We start from the raw sequence: 16,389 nt of genomic DNA on the forward strand, positions 1-16,389 counted from the left end.
TTGCTCAGTCGTGTCTGACTCTTTGCGACCCCCACAGACTAGCTCACCAGGCTCCTCTGTCCATGGGATTTCCTAGGCAGGAATACTGGAGTGGGTTGCCATTTCCTGCTCCAGAATTGAATAAGGAGGCTCCAAAAATAAGGAGATTCCACTCCCCACCCATCATTCAAATTTTCATGGGCAGAGACGGTGTGTCTCCTGCCACCAGCTTTGTTTCCGAGGGCTTCCCAGTATCATTAACTGAAAGATTATACTGCTTGGAGTTAAGCCTTTTTATGCTTTATGTCCCAACAGGGGGGAAATTAGAAGAAATAAATACACAGTGGAAAAACTTCCAAGAAATGACAGATCAGTCTCATTTTCATGTAATCCTTATTTCAAAATATTCTGCATGCTATAAACTTCAGTGAAATATATGTCAGTCCCTCCACTGATGCTTGAATACACCCACAGCAGATCGTACTTACAAAACTAGGGTCAACAAATGGAGAATGGTTTCATTGTCTGCGACAGCATTCCCTGATTGGAAGCAGTCCCTTGGGAATTCATTGCTGAAGACAAGTCCCACCTCTTCAAACTGCGGCCACCCTCAGTCAGGATCATCCGACAAGACATCGCCTGGGAATCCATCTGTTCTAGCCAGCTTCAGACAGAGCAACACAGGTGATTAACCAGGTAAAAGTCTTACTCTTCCTTTTATACTTAATATCATATATAACAATATATGTGCATCATTATGTAAGCCGTTTGCATGTTGAAGTGTTTCTGAAAACAGTCATAATACTTTGCTCATGAAATGAAGTTTTATAAGTAGAGAAAAATGACTAAGGTTATATATACTTAAAAAAAAAACATAAGATGCTTGCTTGGTGTCACTTTCTGGCATTGATGGAAATTATATTCATCTAAAAATGTAAAATGTTTTCTCGTGGAAGTATGAATTTTTAACAGTAAGTGATAATTGCAGTGCTATGTCATGTAATTGTTTGGAAAAATGATTTCCTCTACAAAGTTCAAAGTGAAACGTTTGTTTTGTTTAAAGCAGATGATACTATTCAGGATTTACACTTTCATCTGTTACTTTATTGAATAACTTCAATACAGATTGAGCATTGTGCTTTGAAATTATGTTCATTTATGTTTATTTTGACTAGAAAAATAAATTTTACAGTGTTCTTTTTATCATAAACTTTTTTCATAAAATTGATCAAGTTCTGTTAGATAAAACACTTACCTCTTCTGACAATTGACTAATGTACCAAATAGATCAAAGGAGTTCTAGAGAAACACAGTGCAAAGGTGTTATTGTCTGAAGACATAGCTTTTTTTTTTAATTCAGAGCTGCTTAATCAACAATGTTACTAATGAAATGATTGGTTGCCTTGAGGTTGAGAGTTAATAGAATGAACAGACAGCCTGTTTTTCCCTTACAGCAACCTATAATGCTAATGGATAAGCTAATTTTCCCTTCCCTAAAGTAATTGCGCAGTCCCCTTAATTTAAAATCACTTGCATTTACTCACTTGCTTTTTTTCTAACAGGGCAAAGGTCCTGAACATTTAGACTGGGAAGATTTAAATAGTCAATATGATGTACAGTGTAGGACCTTTCAGCATAAGTAATTAAAACTTACTATGCATCTTTTTTCATCTTATATTGAATACGTTGTCTGTTTTAATTTGCAGGAAGATAATATTACTACAAATTAATCTTATAAATTCCTGATATGATTCTGTTACTTCTCTGTTGATTCATTAATCTCTCTTCTATTTAAAGAAGAAAACTTCTGATTCTCATCAATAAAACTTTGTCTAGATCAGTGAACTGTATGTATTGATTTCTGTTTTAATATTGCCAGGACTGTCATAAACCAATGAATGACGTTAGAAACATTACATTGAAATAGAGATGGGTGACAGTTAAAGTCAGCATCCTAATGAGAAAAATCAAGTTCATATTTCCAATAGCATCTTTAATGCACAAGAACAAATCACTGCAAATATTAGCCTGCAAGTTTTTCATACTTCTTATTATAGAGTTTTCAGAGTAAGAAATTTGTTTTTAATTTTGTTAATATTGCTCATTCTTTGAATGGTTTAATTTACTCATTATCTTTAATTATCTTAAAATTTAGCATGTTCAATTAACAGCTGTGTTATCTAACGTACTGCCACCTAAAAACCTTAAGAAATCTTAATTTCTGATATCTTAAAATAAGTCCTCAACCTAGCAAACCTCTTAAAATTCAGTTACATCATTAGTACATGTAGAAGTGGTCTGATAGCAGATAAAAAATTATATTAGCTACAGATGCTTTTATCTAAACAAATTTTAAATATAAGAGGGAAAATACAGTTCTTCCCTAGAAACCTTCACAATTGGAAAGTTTATAGCCAAAATTTTGGAAATACAGGATTTTGAATTTGATATAATTTAGTTTGTTCAGTAGCCTGGAAATGCCCTTATTTTGCCCTAACTTTAAAAAGAAATCTATGAAGAATTTTAGACATATATAAAAACAGAGCAGGGTAATGAATTTCTAGGTCCCTAGGACCAAGCATTAACAAACACATATGGCCATTCTTGTTTCATACTTAGTCCCTTCTATTTGTCTTAGTTCCCTTGTTATGTAGAAGCAATTTTTAGACAACATGTAATTTCACATGTTTATATCAGAAAGCTTGTTTTAAAAATAAGCTATATTCTTTAAAATGTTACTGTACCATGATCACACAAATAAAGGCCCTTGATCTGTTGATGCTTGTAGCTATATATGTGCATAATATGGAAAGAAAATTAATGAGAACAAACTTAATTTCAGATGCTGTTTATCACAATTTCAATATTTTATGTTAAAATAAGTTTAAATAAAAAAAGAAATATTTAAATGACCTATAATTAGGAAAGGCATAAAAATTAAAAATCTCTACTAGGAATAAAAGTAATTATGTCCAAGAATACTATGGTATATATTTATACTGCTGGAGTGGAGCAATATAAATTTATACAGCAATTTATATTGCTGCTTTCCCTTCATATGAACTATGTCTATTCTACTTTCTTACTTGACTGAAGGTGATTGCTTGAGGGTTATGCTAGTAATTGACAGAAAATGCAAAATTTCTTTGATGTTGAGTTTTATTTAAAACTCCCTTGGACACTCCAGTTGTAGTTAATTTTCTGGGGTTGAGATAATAGGAAGGACTATGCATGTATCTGAGAGGAAATGTTGACTACTGAGCCTCACTGGAATATTTTAATTACTTTAGGTCTTAATTTCCCCAAAGAATTCTTTAATTCATTTCTTCTTACTAGGTTTCAATCACGGAATGTTATACAACGCATGACCTAAGAGACTTTATAAATTAGATGAAAGATTATCAGAGACACAGATATGTCTCCTCACAGTGCACTTAATTCAATACAAATCCATTAAAAAATAATTGAGAATTATATAAGGTGGGATCCCAAATAGTCTGAACAGCTGGCACAACTTCTAGAAGAAAAGCATACTTTCTATTGATTTTTCAGATTTAAAGTTCTGGTTCTGCCATCTGTGTCAGCTTCTCCAAATAATAACATCAGGTAGTGCTTCTGATTTAGGCAAGGCTCAGTGGAGAATGGGCTTCCCTGGTAAAGAATCTGCCTGCAATGCAGGAAACCCCGGTTCAATTCCTGGGTCAGGAAGATCCACTGGAGAAGGGATAGACTACGCACTCCAGTATTCTTGGACTTGCCTGGTGGCTCAGCTGGTAAAGAATTCGCTTGCAATGTGGGAGACCTGGTTTGATACCTGAGTTGGGAAGATCCCCTGGAGAAGGGAACGGCTACTTACTCCAATATACTGTCCCGGAGGTCCTGGGGTTGCAAAAAGTCAAACACCACTGTGTGACTTTCAGTGGAGAATAGCGAACCGATTAAGGATGTTCAACTTGAATCAGATTGTCAACATGCTCATAGGTCATGCAAACTAATACATACGTAATTAGAGATTCACTTTCCTTTCTCAGCTGTACATTTGACTTACTAGATAAGATTTTTCTAAGGTTTTTTCTTCCTTCAGAATTATCTTGGGTATTTAAGAAACTTTGCATCTCCCAATTTAGAATTACTTTGTCAATTTCTACCAAAAGAGAGAGATTTTAATTTGTATTAAATTTACGTATTAAACATGGCTAAAATCGATATTTCAATTTTGAGTCTTCTAATCTATGTATTTCGTATAGTGTTCATTTATTTATATATTTATTAGTGTCTTTTAATAATGTTTCATAATTCTCTGAGAGAATGATTCCACAGGTTTTGTAGTTTACTCCTAGATGTTTATGTTCTTGGTTAATCTTATTTCTGCCTTCTTCATCAGTATTTGGTAATAAAATCATTATAAAAGTAAGACTTTCCATTCTTCTGTCATAAGAATATTTTGACTAATTAAAAAAAAACAGAAAAAAAACCCACCTGCCCCTAGTTCTATTTTAATAACAAACAAAAATTTTCCCACTCATAGATCTTGATTTTGTACAAGTTTCTATTCAAGTCACTTTGAGTTATTTATTATTGTTCTATAACACTACTCATTTTATTGAATGTGCAAAATCAGCAACATGAAGTTAACATAACGATCTTTATAATTCTCTAATTGCTCCCACTATTGTGAGTATATCTACTTTATAATTTGTAATGGCATATATTTTTTTTCCTTTTGTCTTAATTACACATGAGAGGGATGTTTTTATTATTGCTTTTGCATAGAAGCAGACTTTTTCAATCAGTATACTTGTTTTCTTTCTAATTCACAATTTTCAGGTTTCATCTGTTTCATTTAATTTTCTTCTGCTACTTCTGTTTGCCCTATTTTTTTGTATTAAAGTTAAATGTTTAATTTATTTTCAGTTCTTTTTCAGTTATAGAAGCAATGAAGGCTATAATTTTTTAGAGTATAACTACAGACATAGATCACTTTTACATTTATATTTTATACAGAATCTCATATTTTCCTATTTGAAAAATGAAATAATAGTTTGGGAATGATAACATTCCAAATGGCAAAATATTTCCTAAATGTTTTTCAAACTTTTAGCTCATTCATGGAATGAGGCAATGTCAACATAACAACATACACTAGTGAACTGACTTTGGGCTGATTCGTTATATACTAAGGCCATTGTGTAAATGGACCTATCTAATACTGATTATTAAAGCAAAGTAATAAAGTAATACAATGGTAATAAATTTAGCATTGAGTCATTTAAAGAAAAATCCAGTGCATACAAATGCAAATATGTTAATATCATCTTGTAAACTGAAGCAAAATAAAGATAACTAGGGAAATTTTATCATACTTTTAAGCTTATAAAAGAATGTGAAAATAGCAGATTATTTCTAAAAGGGATCTTAGGAAGTATTTGGCAATCACTCTTATATTTTATTCAGTCAAACTCTTCAAAGAAAATATTTGTTGGGTATGTAAATAATGAAGCTAACCAAAGCAGATCCACCCTAGGCTCAGCAGTCCCATTTCCCCCCAGCCTGCTCAGTGTCGAGCAACCCCTGAAAGGGCTTGAATCAGCAGCATGCACTAACCACTGTGTGTTTGTGCTAAGTTGCTTCAATCCTGACTCTTTGCAACCCTATGGACTGTAGCCCACCAGGCTCCTCTGTCCATGAGATTCTCCAGGCCAGAATACTGGAGTGGGTCACCATGCCCTCCTCCAGGGGATCTTCCTGACCCAGGGATCAAACCGGAGTCTCCTGCACTGGCAGGCGGATTCTTTACCACTGAGCCACTAGGGAAGCCCAACAGTTCAGATTTTTAAGTAAAATTACAATTATTAAAATGTCAAAAAAAATTCAGAGAGGTATTACAAAGAAAATAAAATCAGACTAAAATTTCACCATGGTTTCCCTGATGATTTAGTGGTAAAGAATCCACCTGCCAACGCGGTAGACACGGGTTCAGTCCCTGGTCCAGGAGGATACTACGTGCCCTGGAGAAACTAAGCCCATGCTCCACAACTATTGAACCTGAGCCCTAGAGCTCATGGTCCACAATAATAACAGAAGCCTTTGCAATGAGAAGTCCCTGGGCTACAACTAGAGAGTAGCCCTTACTCTCTGCAACTAGAGAAAAGCCTGTGCGGCAACAAGGACCAGCACAGTCAAAATCAATACGAGATTTTAAAAATGTTTTCAGATTAATACATTTATTTATTTAAAAACCTTTTTTAAATCACCTGTTAATACAAATACTCTAGAAAATAAGCTTCTCCATTGGATGAGAAAATCGACACCTAGAGGGATTGTTTTTCTTTAAGACAGAAAGCAAAACATTACTAGTGCCAGAGAAAAACTAGTAATCAGACTCTTGATAACACTTTTCTTTTTTTGATATAAATTTCCTTAGCTCACAATAATTTATTCAAGTCTATATTCCTCACAAAAGGGGCTAAATTTAGTTGTTTGGTGGCTCTCTTATTCTATATATGATGTAATTTCAAATTTTGGATAGAGTAATTTAAATTAAAAATAGATGAGAATATATCTACAAGTGTTTTTTTTAACAGTCATTCTATGCAGTTATGAAAAGTATTTTCAGTGGTGATCTGCAAGAGAGCACAATGTTGACTTTGAATAAGAATATCTTCACTAAATATATATCTGTATACATACACACACATTTCATATATCATAATATCATTTTCTATAGCCTGGTCAATGCCTCTTATGTTTGCATACACTGTAATTCTATTAATGTTTTTATCCTCCATCACACACACACACACACACACACACACACACACTATGACCTTTATCCTAGTGTAGATACATTAAATAAAATTTGCTTATTTTAACTGCTGCTGCTGCTAAGTAGCTTCAGTCGTGTCCGACTCTGTGCAACCCCATAGACAGCAGCCCACCAGGCTCCCCCGTCCCTGGGATTCTCCAGGCAAGAACACTGGAGTGGGTTGCCATTTCCTTCTCCAATGCATGAAAGTGAAAAGTGAAACGGAAGTCGCTCAGTAGTGCCTGACTCTTAGCGACCCCATGGACTGCAGCCTACCAGGCTCCTCCATCCATGGGATTCTCCAGGCAAGAGTACTGGAGTGGGGTGCCATTGCCTTCTCCGGCTTATTTTAACTAAAAAGAACAAAATATCTAAATTTATCAATATGCTGAGAAGGATAGTCCGATAAATGTGGATGGTGTTTCAGGCAACTTTTTTTTACTAGTTTTAACATGGTATTAAAACTCATTCAAGTGGCTAAAATTAGCAGTCTCAACAAAGATTGGATGATTAATTGGCGTGAGAAATGGGAGAAGCAAAGCAGATGGCCCGGTCACTTTTTATGTCATTCCTCTAGTTTGAAAATGGTCCAATGTCAGCTATAATAAAAGCTTGAGATATAAGCTAGAAATGCATCCATCTTTCAGCTGAATTTTTTTTCCAAATTAAATGTGGATAATCTGATTCAGAATGTTAAAATAATATCAATAAATGTGATAAGAACTTTTGGCTCCAGTAGTGCAAAAGTAATACTATTGATATCTGGCCAATAAAAGTTCACGTGGGCATAGTCAGATGAAAAAATCTAAATTGTTCTTGCTCTTGTTGGACTTTTTATGAAGAAGATGGCACCACTGTTTTAATCTCTCCTTCAAACAACTGAACACTGAAGAATAAGAGTGTGTGTTTATGTCATTTACAGTTCAGAGTACTGATCTACACCCCACCACCCCTGAACCGGGTGCGCAGGCATTTAACAGGATAGAACAATTACCATTCTAAAATAACTGCCTTTTTCAGGATTTGCCAATGACAAGCGTTCGATAAGAAAGCTTTCCTGAGGTTTAACTTCTTAGCAAAACTGTGGTTTATGTGAAGTGTTACATGTGATTATTGTCAGTTCTGTGAAGCCAAGGTTTTGGAAGGAAAACCTTGAGGTTCCTTGGAAAATTTACAAAGAAAGTAAAAACTTCATTGGAAAATATGTATCCATATGCAACCCAGTGAGCTTCCCTGTTCTCTCTCTGTCTCCTTCTTCAGAACATATGCTCTCATTCAAAATGCAAATACTCCTGAACACCCATATTCTGCTCTTCCGTGAACTTCCTAAGCAGTCCCAGCGCTAGCTTTTCCATAAAGGTATCAGGAACATTTAGAGAAAGTGCTCCAGAAATCTGATTATCAGGATGTGTGAAGAGGGTGTGAAGAGGGTTAGGAAATTTCCACAGAGCCTCTGTGGCAGAACCTGAAATAAGAGATACTTGAGGCTGAAGGCTGTTGCTTCCAGGTGTTGTGAGCCATAGGAGCTGGAAGGCTTTGCCAAGAAGGCCACCCTTCAATCCTCCAACTGTCTCCAACCTCACCACCCTGCTGCTTCCAGAAGACAAAGCAATCATGAAACCAGAAGCCACATTTGAGAGACTCCGCATGTGTTTTTGTGCTGAGGCAGCCACAGGTAAATGACTATAGGATGAAGGTGTGATACATAGGAATCCATTTATTCATCCTTTTCACTCTCTCCTGATTAAACAGAATTAAATCATTTTCATCTCAAAAGAACGTACCCAAAGTAAACCATTTGGTATAGGTATACTAAAAACTATCTAATTCAGGGGATTGTTAAGCTTATCACATATAGTTCTAAAATAATGGTCTCCAACCTTTTTGGCACCAGGAACCGGTTTTGTGGAAGACAAGTTTTCCACAGACAAGGAGGATAGAAGGATGGTTTCAGGTTGATTCAAGAACATTAAATTTATTGTGCACTCTATTTCTATTATTAATACATCAGCTTCACCTCAGATCAACAGGCATTAATTAGATCCTGGAGGTCGGGGATCCCTGTTTTAGAAGACATATGCATATTTAATGGTTGCTCTATAAAAAGAGGACTACTTACTATCTTATTTTTCTAGATCATTTTCAAGTGACATATTTAGAAATAAAAATTCCAGTACCATAACGTGCAATAATCACAGATTTCCCACAAAATTTATTGAAACCATTTTACTAAGGTTGATTTAACAGTTGTGGGTCTACAGGGGAAAAAATGTGCCTTTCTATTTAAAGATCTTTTTAAAGATATTAGTGTAATAAACCAGAGGCAACTTTTGGCACTGTATTAATGATACATATTTTCACAATTAGTAATCTTTCTCTACTTGAGAGTGTGTTTATGTTTAAATATGTATCTCTAGTAGTTACCAGCATATCTTTCACCCGGGTTATTTTTCTGTAACTCAGAGTCATAGCTCTTCAACAAATTTGCTGCATGCTTACTTCTTTTTCCTAAATTGCTTCTTTGATGATTGTAAAATGTCTTTGAAGACTTCAAGATTAAAAATAAATTTTAATATTTACTCAGAACGGATCTCATTTTGATGAATTTCTCTGTGGCAAAATTCCAAAAACACAGATGACTTTTGAATACTGAAAGATATGTTGTTTCTGTTTACCTAATTGTTTTTTTTTAATTATTCCAAGATGTTGTACTCATAATGTTGGTTTGATAGTGTACATTCATGAAAATAAACACACTTATCACAGAAGAGTCAGGAGAATTGTCACCTGACATCTAGAACACTACCCTCATTCAAAAGGAGCATGCTTGTGATTTTTATTAGCAAAAAAATTTGAAAGTAACTAAATGTGCCTTTGATTTGGGAGGGTAGGAATCATCTCCATCCTTTCTTTCTCAGTGATCTTAATGCTTGTGACTGTGTAAAACAGTCATGACTACAACTTCACAAATGACCTTTAGCCATCCCGGTCAGATTCTCTAGATGTCTGAAGAGAAAAATGGTGTCTGTGATTCAGACTATCCCATTTTTTTCTCTCAGCGAATAAAGACAACTATACAATAATCTATAGAAACTCACAGTAAAATAGAAATCAAAGAGTGAGAGTCAATCAGTTGTCAAATCTTGGAGGAGCTTCCACAGTCTATAAGATTGATTGAGAGGGAAGGTGAAATAAATTGGCTTAAACATGCATTGTATGAAACTGTAAAATAAAAACAACTCCAAATGAGGTTATCACTCAACTTGCTTGAAAACTTTCTGCTACAATCCCTACATTGCAAGTATATATCTTGAAGGTGGTCAGCCGATTGTTTTGAGGGCTCCCCTGGTAGCTCAGCTGGTAAGAATCTGCATGCAATGCAGGAGACCCTGGGTCAATCCCTGGGTCAAGAAGATCTGCTGGAGAAGGGATAGGCGGCCCACTCCAGTATTCTTGGATTTCCTGGTGGCTCAGGTGGTAAAGAATCTGCCTGCAATGTGGGAGACCTGGGTTAGATCCCCTGGAGAAGGAAAAGGCTACCCACTCCGTAGCCTGGAGAATTCCATGGCCTGTATATTCCATGGGGTGACATGACACGCTTTTAACTTGCTTGAAAACTTTCTGCAACAATCCCTACATTGCAAGTATATGTCTTAAAAGTGGTCAGTAGATTGTTTTGAAAAGACAACAACATGAGAAGTAAAGAAATTGGCTTTAAGAGAAAAGGAATGATATCTGCACAATTAAAACAAGGGCTGCAGATACCAAAGAGAAGAGAAAATTGAAGAACTGATGTAAACATCATAAATTTGTGAAATATCTCAGAATGCAGGCAAATAATGGAAGCAATTTGGGAGAATTTGGCATAAATGTTGGGATAGATAGTGAAAGAATAAGTAAATAGCTTGTTGCTAAAAAATAAAAATAACTTCAATAGAATCAACAATTGTAGAAAACTGCTCTAAACTAAACACAGATCTAAGTAGGTCACATGAGTGGCCTTCCCCGGTGGTTCAGATGGTAAAAAATCTGCCTGGAATGCAGGAGACCCAGGCTTGATCCCTGGGCCGGAAAGATTACCCTGGAAAAGGAAATGACAAGCCACTCCAGTATTCTTGCCTGGAAAATTCCATGGACAGAGGAGCCTGGCGGGCTACAGTCCATAGGGTTGCAAAGAGTCAGACACAAGCGAGCAATTAACACACACACATACAACTAGGCCACACAGAAAGGTCTTACACTGTCCCAGGCAAGGTCAATAAGGGGCCTATACTTCAGAAGACCAGGAAGTTTTTGTTTAAATAAGGAGGCCTTATATTTAGGCTTTACGTTTATTTTATTTTAGCGTTTTCATTTTCATATGGTGAGAAGATCTTTACATTAACATTTTCTCTCAATTTCTTGGCCTGCGCTTTGCCACAATATGATGGTTGCACCCTGGTGTACAGCAGGGCACCTATTATGAGCACAACCACAAGGATGGAGGTCTGCCCACAACAAAGCCTTCCCTCAGGGTATGCACAACTGATTTCCTAATCAATTTTTACTATATCACTTCTGGATGTGACTAACATCAATGTCTTCTTTCATAGAATGTTGTCCAGTTAGGCCAGTCCCAGTGAAAGTGAAAGTTGCTCAGTCCTGTCCACCTCTTTGCTGCCCCATGGACCATACCGTCCATGGAATTCTCTAGGCCAAAATACTAGAGTGGGTATCCTTTCTCTTCTCCAGGGGATCTTCCCAGCCCCGGGGTTGAACCCAGGTCTCCTGCACTGCAGGCAGATTCTTTACCAGCTGAGCCACCAGGGAAGCCCAGTCCCAGTAACCTACTTTAAATTACCAATTCTATATCTGTCGGGAGGCACTCCGTTAGACTGTAACAATAAATGACCTGGTAAGGAAAGAGATTTAAAACAATTTGGGTTTGTTTCTCAGTCAAACTTGTGGCTGCTGCTCTGTCATGCTGGGCGGCGTCCAGCACCCAGGCTGCCAGGACAGCTACTCTGTAGAACTGGCAGGTTGGCGAACAGTGAATTGACCCTTAGGGCTTCCATCAGAGTGACACGCATCACCTCCACTCAACATCTCGCCGATCAGACCAGCTCAGGTGAAACACTTAGTTTTAGGGGACCAAAGAATTACCATTCTACATGGACCCAGAAGAAGACCTGGCGATATCTGATGAATGGAACTCATGGCTGCCACATGTTCCCAGTTGAATTGAGGCAGTTAAATTCTCTGATGTTCCTAAAGTAAGTGTGATGATAAAAAAAAAAAAAAAAAAAAGTGACCCTGAGGGATCGAGGCAATGGAATTAGAGATGCCAGACTCCCTCTCCAAAACACCTCCTCTTGGCCTGTTGCTAACAAGACTGATGATGGTGCTTATTAAAAATTCCTTGCAACTGGGACACTAATTGGGTGAGGTGCAGTGCAGAGTCAGAAGAAATGTGAACAGCCATGCTACCTTAGATCGTAATATGTTATTCCTACACTGACGCTAAATCCCTTAAAAAGAAATAAAAAGGAAATAGCGCCCAAACTTGGAATATTTGGAGGAAAAAAAGGGAGGAGGACATAAGGGTGGGACCCTGTTTAAAGAGCATGACTCAATAAGATTTCTGGGATTAATTACAAGGCAACAGATTCAAATAGAATAGTTGGGAAGCTAACATGACCAAACCTGTTTAACAGAGATTAATCATTGCTTAGTCACTATAAAGTAGTAAGGCTCACAGATATGTACCAAAATGAACTTGTTGGCTCAGGGAGTAGGGTCTTCTGCTGAGCTCTGCTCTTAATGCCCTTCTTAGGGTTAGGACTCAGGATACTGAGGGGAACCATCTCAGTGGGAAGAACCTTGGCAGCAAGATTGACTACCCAGGTTTCACCCCAAAGTTTCAAAAAATGTCTGCTCAGTTATCAAAATACATTCCAGATGAATTAGAGAGTGAGAGGTTTGTTTTTTTTTTAAGACTTCATAAAAACTGAAAGAAATATATTGATCCATGTTTAGTAAATTTGGGTTGTACGAGAACACTTGAAGAAAAAAAAGCAATGCATTATCTTGTACACTAAAAAACCAATTGATTTGGCTACAAAAAGCAGAGATATCAAAAGATAAATGAAATCAAAGACAAATGGGGTACATGGAATTTAAGCATTTTGTTATATATAACGAAGAGTCCATGTCTTTGGTGCATGAAAAAAGTTCAACGATAAGTCACAAATATCCTAAAGAAAAAACAGGGGTGATGGGCAAAACAGTTGAATTTAAAACTTATAAAGTCATTTCAAAAAGTCAATAAATATAAGATCTTTTGCCCCAGTGTAGCTACTATTTTTCATTCTACTTGCTTGATCCTCTTTCTCTGTTTGGTTTCTGACTGCTGGATTGCCCAGGGACCTCACCCTTCTTGGCGTGTTTTTTTATAAGCAGGTGCTCCCTAGGTGACCTCACCCAATTCTAAGCCTCTAAAGCCCATATACCAGTGAAGAAATATCTGGTCTCTAGGGGCTTCCCAGGTGGCGCAGTGGTAAAGAATCCACCTGCCAATGCAGGAGACGCAGGTTCGATTGCTGGGTCAGGAAGATCCCCTGGATTAGGAAATGGCAACTCACTCCAGTATTCTTGCCTGGAAAATCCGGGCTCCAGTCCTTGGCGTTGTGAAAGAGTCAGACATGATGGAGCGACTGAGCAGGAGCACTACACCCACCAACTCCAGGTATTTATTTCCAACTGCTGATTTTAAATTCCCACAATATGGAAAAGGTTCACTCACTATACTTCACAAGGTCAAAGGGAATCTTGGCTTTCTCTCCCTGCTTCATGAATCTAATCTTCCCTTAGTTGTCTTCACGTTAGTGTATTTCACCACCATCCATCTCACTTGTCCAAGTCAAAATTTATTTATCACCAATAATCCACTCTCTCCTTTTATCTGTGAGAAAAAAAAAATGAACATTTCATATAGAACTGGGTAGGAAAGAGACAAAGAATAAGCCATAAGATAAACACGGAAGTAGCTAATCAACATGAAAAAAGATTCTAAAATAAGATAAATGCAAATTAAAAATGCTTCTCTGTGATCCAATAGCTGAGCTTCTGAACAGCAGAAAATCAACTCAACAGAAGTCACAGACACCTGAATGTGACTGCGCATGTCGTCTAAAATTTTCCCAGAAGAAATGGAGAGTCATTGCCCTTGACTACTGCAAGAGCAATGTTGTTCCTTTGAAGTGAAGTGAAGTGAAGTGAAGTCGCTCAGTCGTGTCCGACTCTTTGCAACCCCATGGACTGCAGCCTACCAGATTTCCCCATCCATGGGATTCTCCAGGCAAGAATACTGGAGTGGGTTGCCATTTCCTTCCCAAACATTCTTACAAAGATTTGATTTTGCTTTTTTGTTTTTCCATTAGCTTTTTCTGTAATTATATGAACTGCAAAAGTCTCTACATGTTGTAAATTTAAAGAAGCTTGTCTGGACTAAGAATGGTTAAGTTTCGTAAACTAACAACAGCCTGTTGTTTAGACAGATGAAGGGTAGTGTAATGAGGAATATGGATCATGTGGTTAAAATACAAAGAAAAACTTGGCAAGGACTGACTTTAGTATTTGACTTCTCACTGTGCACTAGCAACTCATAATTGTTATCAGATTCTGTTTTATGTTGAGTGGATATGGTCCAGGACTGTGAAAAATATTTTCTCTTATAGGAATGTGAGGGCAATCTGACTCCATCTGTCACCTGGTCAACTGCCCTGGGGTGATCTAGCTCGTTAGCCAGGTGATCCTCTCCTTTCTCTCTTATCTCTAAACTGTATGCTTGGTCACGGAATGAAGGAATTTCCCTAAATGTGGAACAAAAGGGTAGCCATGACCTCTCCCAGCCCCCATACTTCTCCTAGTCTAATAAATATCACTTAACCATGAATTCCAAGTCTGTATCTTTAGTCTTTGTGAAAACAGCTGCTGAGATAGTAAAGTAGCCATAATTTCTGAATCATCTTATATTGAGCCAAAAGTTCAAGGTAAATGGTACCAAGATTGTTATTTGAACTTTCATTTAATACTCTTTTTGTCATTTTTGTGGAATACACTTTAATTTTATTGCATTATTATCCAGTAAAATTGGGGGTTTTAAATACGCAATACACTTAGGCTATATTTTTTCTGTAGTGGAGTGAATTTATATTTAATGGTCTTATGTTGGATGAACACGGTGATTATAATTTTCTGCTGCCTCCAAAATTTTTATCTTTGTCTCTCTTTCTCTGGCTTTTAACTGCTGTGGAGTAAATATACTCACCTAGTTGTCATACACCAAATTCAAAATAATGATTTCCTCCTCATTCTGCCAAACCTCTCTTTCCTGGACTCTCTCTTAGGTAATACAAACGATAGCTTAAGAAAAACATCATGCTTGATACCATCTTCTTTTTTTCAATCAATTTCTCACCAAGGCTGATCCATTTTATTATCTTCAATCTTTTTCTTTTTTCAATTTTCCATCTGTTGGCTCTGCCATTATTTCACACCCTCAAAATGCATCAGTTGGGTTAGGACAATGGACTGTTTGCAAAACGTGCTTGTAGTTGGAAGAACTAGAATTTGAACCGAAGACTTTTTAAAACCTAGGCCTCAATACTTGCTGAAAAGTGAAGTAGGACCTACAAAATAAAAGCCAAGAATTTGTGATTTTAGTCTATACACAGTGGAAGTGATGTTACCAAAAGTGTTTTTAAGAGATTAATTTTGAGTTATTATTTAGGGTGTATTATTATAAAAGCATACTGCCTTCAGTGAAAGAGAGAAAATTATTATAGTAATTGGAGCATGACATGACAAGGACCTAGCAATAGTAATTTTGGAGGGGAGATTAAAGGGAAAAGATAAAGTACTGACAGAAACTTGAAAGTCTGGTTAGCACTCTGTTTCAGTTTTCTAAATATCAACATATAATAAAAGACTTCATTTTTACTTCCCAGATAAATACACCTACTGGTTAGAGACCCAGCATTCAAGTTGACAACATCACCCAACTTCAAACGTAAATTTATGTCATGTCACCCACTGAAAACTGTATTTGCGATATTTAAAGTTTTAGTTTTATGTCTGAAAAGCACACCAGTACTTTTTATTCTATAAAGCTTGTCAAAGAAAAAGGGAATCATACATGTCTCTTCCACATTTATCATTTTGTTCAGCAGAGTTTTGTTTGGAAAATGTCTGTGATATCCAAAAACAAAGTTCCAGCAGTTGGAGGAGGTGAAAATAGACACATGTTCCAGCTGTTTTTAATCTTTTTTTTTTTTTTGGCTGCAGTTAAAATGAAAGTACACCCTTTAAAAGACAGAATCGTCACTCTCTTCGAATATGAGTTCATCTAAGTGGTCGCTCACAAAATTGTGTGTCTTCTAATAGAAGTTGCACCTGTGTGTAAACATGCTTGTGGGGTACGTGTGCATGCATCTCTGGATGTGCATGCATGGCTAAGTGTGTGTTTAAAGAATTTCCCCAAGTAGATCTTGTTCTATAGGTGAAGTGGTTGCCTATGTGTACTCCCAAGTTACTGCTAGATATTCATTATGTAAATCCAAAGTTTA

The 16,389-nt window shown here is 36.7% G+C and overlaps 1 protein-coding gene across 1 annotated transcript in view; it reads left to right on the forward strand.

Annotated features, from left to right (window-relative positions):
• The first annotated feature begins 570 nt into the window (after window positions 1–570).
• Window positions 571–16,389, forward strand: part of DLC1 (DLC1 Rho GTPase activating protein) — a 518,014-nt gene continuing 502,195 nt past the window's right edge. Inside the window, exon 1 of the mRNA XM_069573135.1 lies at window positions 571–675. The gene's annotated coding sequence lies outside the window, so the exon portion shown is untranslated. The remainder of the gene's footprint in view (window positions 676–16,389) is intronic.

The sequence above is a fragment of the Ovis canadensis genome, chromosome 26 (assembly GCF_042477335.2).
Source record: "Ovis canadensis isolate MfBH-ARS-UI-01 breed Bighorn chromosome 26, ARS-UI_OviCan_v2, whole genome shotgun sequence".
NCBI lineage: Eukaryota > Metazoa > Chordata > Mammalia > Artiodactyla > Bovidae > Ovis > Ovis canadensis.